The following is an 8081-nucleotide window of genomic DNA, read 5'->3' as shown; positions in this document are numbered from 1 at the left end:
ATTATCAACGGAACCTGAAAAATAGGTATTACAAATCATGGCCGTAACAAGTAACCTCTCACCCAACTATATTCCAAATAACATTGGTTACCATCATCCATTTTCTTACATTCCGCATAACATTTCAATATAACTACATAGGCCCTAAAAGAAGCAAAATATTGATTATTATTCAGAGCAAAAGACTCATAAAAAATTTTCAGCAAATAATGGCTATTTGAAAATAGTTTGAATAAAGAAAATGCACAGAACTACGTACTTTCAAGATAAAAGCTATTTATTTTGCGCGGTAACTGACACGTAACGTCATGACGTCAATGACGTCATTTTAAGGCAACATTGTTTTGAAGCGTTTCTGCGGCAATTTATTCATTATTTCTGCATTATTAAACCATAAAGCGTCAGATCGAAGACAGGTCTATGATTTGTTTTCAGAAGAATGAATATACAAACACATTTAGTTTGTCGTAAACGTCGTTGTAAATCGTCACGTTAGCTTCCGGTTGGACATGCGCACATACAAATATAAAGGTAACCTACCTCCTTAAAAGTAAATTTGGTTAGGAGCTTGTAGAATATGACATTATTGGAATAGTTATTGCGAGGCCATTTTTAAGTTTTAAATTTTTCAAGTTTTATTTTCTTTCTCTGCCTTCTTGAAAACTGGGTCGTGCCCTTAAGCAAAATTTCTTCTATGACTGCATCCAAGTCAGTCAGACAGGATGGAAACAGCTGTTTCTGCATCCTCTATCAATTGATTTAAATTTATCGGAAGATCTGTAAGGTAAACCGCATGGGTGTGTATCTTGTACGATAAATGTGCTGTAGTGCAAAAAATGGGAGCAAATATTTAAACAGAAAAGAACATGGAATTGAGTGCAGCTCGTATTTTTCAACACCCAGTTCCTCCTTTTATTTCTACTTTTTCAGGGAGGCTTCCTTGTGCCTCAGTGAAGCTAATGGTCTGTTATAAATGAAAGATCTGCGCCATGATTTTACATTTCGATTATTATTTAAACCTTTGAAAAATATTACAAAAATTAAATACAGAAAACATGATTTAGCAAACAAAAAAATGTTCAAAACATCAAACATAAACAAAGTCATTACGATCATTGAAGATAATATTCTGAATATTTTGAATTTTCGAGTGGATTTTTTTGAGAATAGTAGTGAAAATAAAACTGTCGAAAATATGTCATTCTCTAAAATATACCATTTACATTTCATAATAGTTTTATGATGTTTTTAGTTAGCCGGTCAGCTTGACAGTAGCCAAACATAGATAAGTTATTAACTTCAAAGGTTTCAATAACGAGCAATGTCGGTATCGTTTGTGGAAACATCAAGATCCTTTCTACGATACAATGTTCCTTAAAAGTTTTATGTAATAGTGTTTCTTGCCTGCTTAATGTCCGCTTGTACCCTTTCATTTTGTCATAGAGACTAATGTTGTTTGGTTATTTCTCTACCATAGTGACTTTGATTTTCTTTATCTGCAGGATCGTGTTTTTGTTACTTTTTCCTTACGAAAAATGAAATTGTTTTCATTGATGTTATGGTGTACATATAATCTAATGCAGTTGCTGAAAAATCCTAAACAAATTCCAAATGAGATTACCATTTAATCCAAAAAAGTACGTTCGTATGTTCAGAAGGGTATTTATATATGTTGGTTACAACTATAGATCTGCACAAATTTTCCTATTGTTATATCAACAGTATATACAATGAGCCATCGGTCGGACTTCCGCAGGTTGAGGGTACGAATCCCGAGGAGAGCAAACTTTGACCCCGAACTCAATAATGTCCGACCTAGGTCTGTCCTGGTCAGAACTCCAGGAAACAGTCATTGGATGATAAAACATGTTTCAGCAATTGTAGTAACATCTGATGTTGGTACGGTAACTCAAATGCAATAGGTGAACCACCGTCCTTTGTTGTGGTTTTCAGGAAACCTGCTTAAATTTTTTGGTAGGCAAATGAGTTTACTTTAGAAAAGCAGTAAAGGTTTCAATATGATATATTAAGAAATGATGCCTTGGGATTAAATAATTGAATCATGCATTAAGAAAAACATCACTTCCTTGTTCAATGGTGAATAGTAATAACTGGATTTTTTGTTAATTTAAACATTTTGTGTAACAGAAAGTATTTATCAGTAATCTATGCTTCACATAGGACATGCCGCTTTAAATCCGCATACTTGGTGCCCATAATGCCTGCCCAGCTTATTGAATATCTTGAATGTGTATAAAAGTGTGATATTTTAAACTCTTAAATCTTCTCTTGTTTACGCAAATGTCAAACTGTCTTCATATAAAAATTCTTAAGCTAAAATTGATTGTCCTAAACCAGGAAGTTGTGTTATGAGAATTTGTTGAAACGTTAATCTTAAGTGTTGTATACACTTTTTCTTTAAACTGCGTCGTCTATGTTAGCGTTTCAAGCGTGAAGTGTATTATCTGAAAAGTTATTTCATTTTATTGGGTGTATATACATATATTATGCGATTATAATTGAAAGATCTGTGTTATAATTTTACACATCAAAAAAGTTTTAGATTACAAGACGCAGTTGCTGAGTCTTGGATAGTAAATTATGTTGTTACTGTCGATGTGCTTCAACTTACATCTAACGTAGTGCTTGATCTTGATTATATTTAGCGACCAGCCTATGGACTATTTTCAGGGAAATTCAGGTAATAATGAAAATACATAAACCTTTCTACAGATGCTTTAGAAATTAAGAATGGTGAATTGTTGTATGTGTGAAAGGATGGGTGAAAGATGTTTTGGTGGACTTTATACAAGTGTGCGACTGAATTAAGTATATTTGATTTTGTTTAATGCTTACCCGACAAATGCTGAATAATATTTTTCTCCTTATAGCTAAGAAAAATACTTAATACATCACAAAATACTACATGTTTTATCTTCTCAAATAGAAATAGTAAGAGTACGAAGCAGTCACCTATCGTTCATAAAAAATAGATTCAAATGATTTATCTAAAAATAGGGAAACACATATAACATAACTGCATAACTTGACATGTGCATTATATAGAATGTTATTGATGTTCGTCTTTTATGTCATCTCTGTGTAAATAATGGAGGTACATGCACTTCTATCAGCTCTTTTTTTTATCTTACAGACGTTGCAATTTGGTTTGAAACTGTTTAATACCGTGATATACCGCATATACCATGACATACCGTGATAAACCTCATATATACCATGACATACCGTGATATCCGGATATACCATGCAATAACGTGATATACCGGATATACCATGACATACCGTTATATACCTGATATACCATGACATAGGTACCCGCTTTGATGAAATAATGCACTTGGGGTCTTCCTCCACCACCAAAGCTTGAAAGTCACTATATGACCTATGATTGTGTCGGTTTGATGTTAAACCCAACAAAAAAATACCATGACATAGCGTTTTATACCTGATATAGCATAACATACCGTGATAAACCGGATATTAAATAATATACTGTGATATACCGGATATACCATGACATACCGTTATAAACCTGATATACCATGACATAGGTACCCGCTCGTGATGAAATAACGCACGGAGTGGCACCTGGAGGCTTCCTCCACCATCGAAGCTGGAAAGTCGCCATATGACCTATAATTGTGCCGGTGTGACGTTAAACCCAACAAACAATTACCATGATATATACCTGATATACCATGACATACCGTGATATACCGGATATTAAATGATATACGGTGCTATACCAGATATAAAATGATATACCGTGATATACCGGATATACCATAGCATACCCATATTCAACGGATATACAATAACACTTATCTAAAAACTTTTACTTAAAAGCACACACAAACATACAATGTACACATGCAAGAACACATGCACGCACTCACACTTGGACAGTCAGAGCATTATGCGCCCCCGTCTCCCAGCCCGCTCTCTACAATTTTAATGTCAAGTGTCCATATGTTTGTGCAATCTAGAATTATATTTCCTTAATATTTTTATCTATTCTTTCCGACAGAAAAAGTCGAATGTGTTCAGCTACAAATAGCTTTATTTCTTACGTTTCTATGTTGCTTAAACCTATTTCTCGGCAGATACATTACCAAAGTGTCATATTATGATTTGGTTAAACAAAAATTAAAAATGTGCACAGATATCGGGCAACAACAGTGTACGTACAATAAGATACTTAATCCTTATCCTTTGAGAAGACATGCAAATATCGTGTAAATACCATAAACCTTCCACAAATATGTTGAACAGAACATACATGTCTGTTAGTAGACCTACTTTCATTTTCATGTAAGTTCGTGGATGACGTCATCAGTTTATGTGCTCTCGAGAATTGTCAAAACGAAAACCGAAGCTGTCAAGTTAAAGTGTAAACAAAGCAAACGAGCTGCTCTTTGGGATATGAAAATGTCATTCTATGGTATTTAAGGGAATTATGAGCTAGGGGTGATTTGGGATTTAATACATACAAGGTATTTCTGCATGTTTGGGCCTTTATTCATGTTCTTACTTGTTTAAACCTCATATTTTGACTTTTTGTTGGTTGTTGATAAAAGTTTGTATTTATTTCTGGATTTTCTGCTGACAAGTGCGCGCTTACGCCAAAGCTGGACTGTGACGTCATATGTGATGGGGATTCTACGAACTTGCACTATTTACGAACTTAGGCTAGCGATCTGATATACCATGACATACCGAGATATACCTGATATACCGTGACAAACCGGATAAACCATGGCATGCCGTGATATACCTGATATACAATGACATACCGGATATGCCACGACATACCGTGATATACTTATATACCATACAGTTATATACCGGAGATACCATGACATACCGCGATATAGCGGATATAACATGTCATACCGTGATATACCAGAGAAACCATGGTATACTGGATAAACCATGACATTCCTTGATATGCCGGATACACCATAACATACTGTGATATACCGGATATTCCATGACGTACTGTGAAACCGCATATACTATATACCGGAAATGCCATGGGTATACCAACACATACCTTGATATACAAGATATACCATGATATACCTGTATATCATGACATACCGAATATACCATAACATACTGTGGTATACCGGATATTCCATGTACGGTGATACTACATATACCATATTCCGGATATACCATGGGTATACTTATACATAAAATGGTATACAAGATATACCATGGCATACCGTGATATACCTGTACACCATGGTATACCGGATAAACAATGACATACCGTGATACACAGGATATACCATGACATACCGTGTTATACGGGATATTCTGTGACATTCCGTTATACCGGATATACCACATACCTGATATACCATGGCATACCGTTAAATACCGGATATACCATGACATACCGTGATATACCAGATAAGCCATGACACACCACTATGTACCATGATGTATTATATACTTTTTTGTAAGTTCATATAAAACTTTAACGTTAGACAATATTAAGGTACTTCCGGAGAATGTCAAGTACCATCATATCATGCGTATATAACAACACTTACAAACGGAAAGCTCTTTAACTGCTATCTAAAAACAGTTATTTAAAATTATCGTTCGGACACGATTTTGTGCATACGCTAAATCATATACAATGTACACATGCAAGAACACATGCACGCACTCACACTTGGACAGACGCCGCCCCATCTCCAACTCAACACGCTTCAATTTTAATGTCAAGTGTCAATATGTTTGTTAAATCAAAGGTATTAAATTTTCAGTAGTAGTTTTATTTATTCGTTTCGACGGAAATATGTCGAATGTGGTCAGCTACAAAAAGCGCTCCGACTTATTTCTCGGCTGATACATTACCGAAAACATGTCTGGTGTCATAACCGGTTGAAAAGTTTTTGAAGTATTTAAAAATGGGCACAAAAATTGGGGAAATCCGATTAACATTTGCGGCTTACAATTTGTTTGCAGCTGGCAACCAGTTAGGCATTGTTTTGGCTTCTCGGCACCGCCTTGGCCTATCTGGCGAACGCCTCTTCGCTCCGTTCTTGCGAGATAGGTTAAGAAGCAAATCATATATTTCGCGATATAAATTCGGATATACATTTGGAAATTATGTGGTTAATATCCGTAAGCGTAGAAACATACCTCAAGAAAAAGTTCGCAGACTTATTTGGAACAGGTCAAAATAGAAAATCATAACAAAAGGAAATTGTTAAGGAAAACTATTTGGCAAATAGTAACACAATACCCGGATATGTTTTTTTAATTAGATAAGCGTACCATTGTATCTAAGCTATGAAACTGCGGACCATTTTTTGTCTGTCGTTTTATTATGATATACTAACGCTTCAGTCCGTTTTATGGAAGGTATCAGGTATAAGAAACTGTGGAATGTCCATTATTTTGCAAAGAATTATGAAGAAACTGTGTAATTGCATTTTAGAATGGTAACTTCCGCAACTATTTACGTTGATAAAACAACAACAAAAAACAGTATGATAACTTCACTGAAAACGGATGGAAGTATACAAATATTATGCATAATCTACTAACAAAAAATAATAAATGACAGCATCATAAACTTTGCATTGAAGATACGACTGCTAATTTATCATTTTGGATATGAACTATAACAGTAAAACAAATATTTGAAGACACCGCGAAATTAAACTAAATAAATCAGCCTATAATAAAACAAAATTATATGACTTAAATAGAAATGTAAGTACATTATATTATATACTCAAAAGACAGTTGCACGTGTATTAATATAAACTTCTTAGTAACAGAGTTAAAAAGGAAAATATATTTCCCTTCTGATCATGTTTACTCTATTCTTCTAACGTTAAGTCAGTGCGATATTGATTCGTCTTCTCACTGAAAAAAAATCTCCGGGCAAAATACAACTAGAAACAATTGGCACCGTAAGAGATATAATGGCTGCAATTCTTACAAAGGGAGACGCCAAGCTGAAGCAAATTATAGTTAGATGAGTAAGTTATAAGCGACAGTCCTTTGTAGTAGTAGTGTACTGTTAAAATATCATTTACCAAGGTGCAATATTGAAACTTAGACATGCGACATATTTTAGTGAATGTCAATTTTGAATATCTTAAAATGTCAGTCTATACGTAATTGTCAATCTATCTCTTCATATATATAATTCAAATAGCGCTTGTAAACAGTTAAAAAGCTATTTGACTTTACTTTTTATTCTCTTCCGGGTTAAGATTCATTCGAAAAATTATTAAATCGTTAACCGGAGATAGTATTTATTGTAATTACATGTATAGTAATTGGCGTTAAGATTAATATACACGGAATACAATCAAAATCTTCTTTTATACAATTACAATGTACGTTGGATTTAATAGGTAAACGTATTATGTTTCAAATTGTCATATGTATGTTATGTCATGCAAGATAAAAACTAAAACACGTGCTAGCATTAATTGAAGCAATTATCTTAGATACTGAAAATGTTGTTTGCTTGCATCATAGATTGTTATCTAACTCAACATCTCACTTCATTTTCAAAGTATTTAGCGTAGCAATTTAACTATTAACAAGTGACAAAGCTAAACTGTAGAGTGGATAATTTCTTGCCTAGACTTTATTTAGCTATTTCATGGTAGCAGTCAAATTAGCGACGTTGAGAAAACGTGCGTGTTTGTGTTTTGGATAGATAGATAAATTTATTTCGGTATATCACAGATGTACATACATGGTTAAAACAAACATAATGCATACATAATACAGATTGTTAAATGCATACACAAGTGTTGAACCATGTTATGCACATCAATACCAAGGATGACACAAAAAAGGGAAAAGTGATTCTCCCTTATTTCCATTGTGGTCCTTGACATTGATGGCACAACATAGAAAGGCATGATTATTTAAATGGAAAGACTCAATGGTATCACACTTATATAGTATCACAGACCTAGCTTACAACAATAAAATTATAGACATAGTGTGCAGCACATAGTAACCATATCATAAGAAAAGACTAGAAATTAAAAGTAATATACTGAAGTAACCTA

This window comes from Mercenaria mercenaria, chromosome 19, assembly GCF_021730395.1.
Source record: "Mercenaria mercenaria strain notata chromosome 19, MADL_Memer_1, whole genome shotgun sequence".
Taxonomy (NCBI): domain Eukaryota; kingdom Metazoa; phylum Mollusca; class Bivalvia; order Venerida; family Veneridae; genus Mercenaria; species Mercenaria mercenaria.
This window is presented reverse-complemented; position numbering follows the sequence as displayed.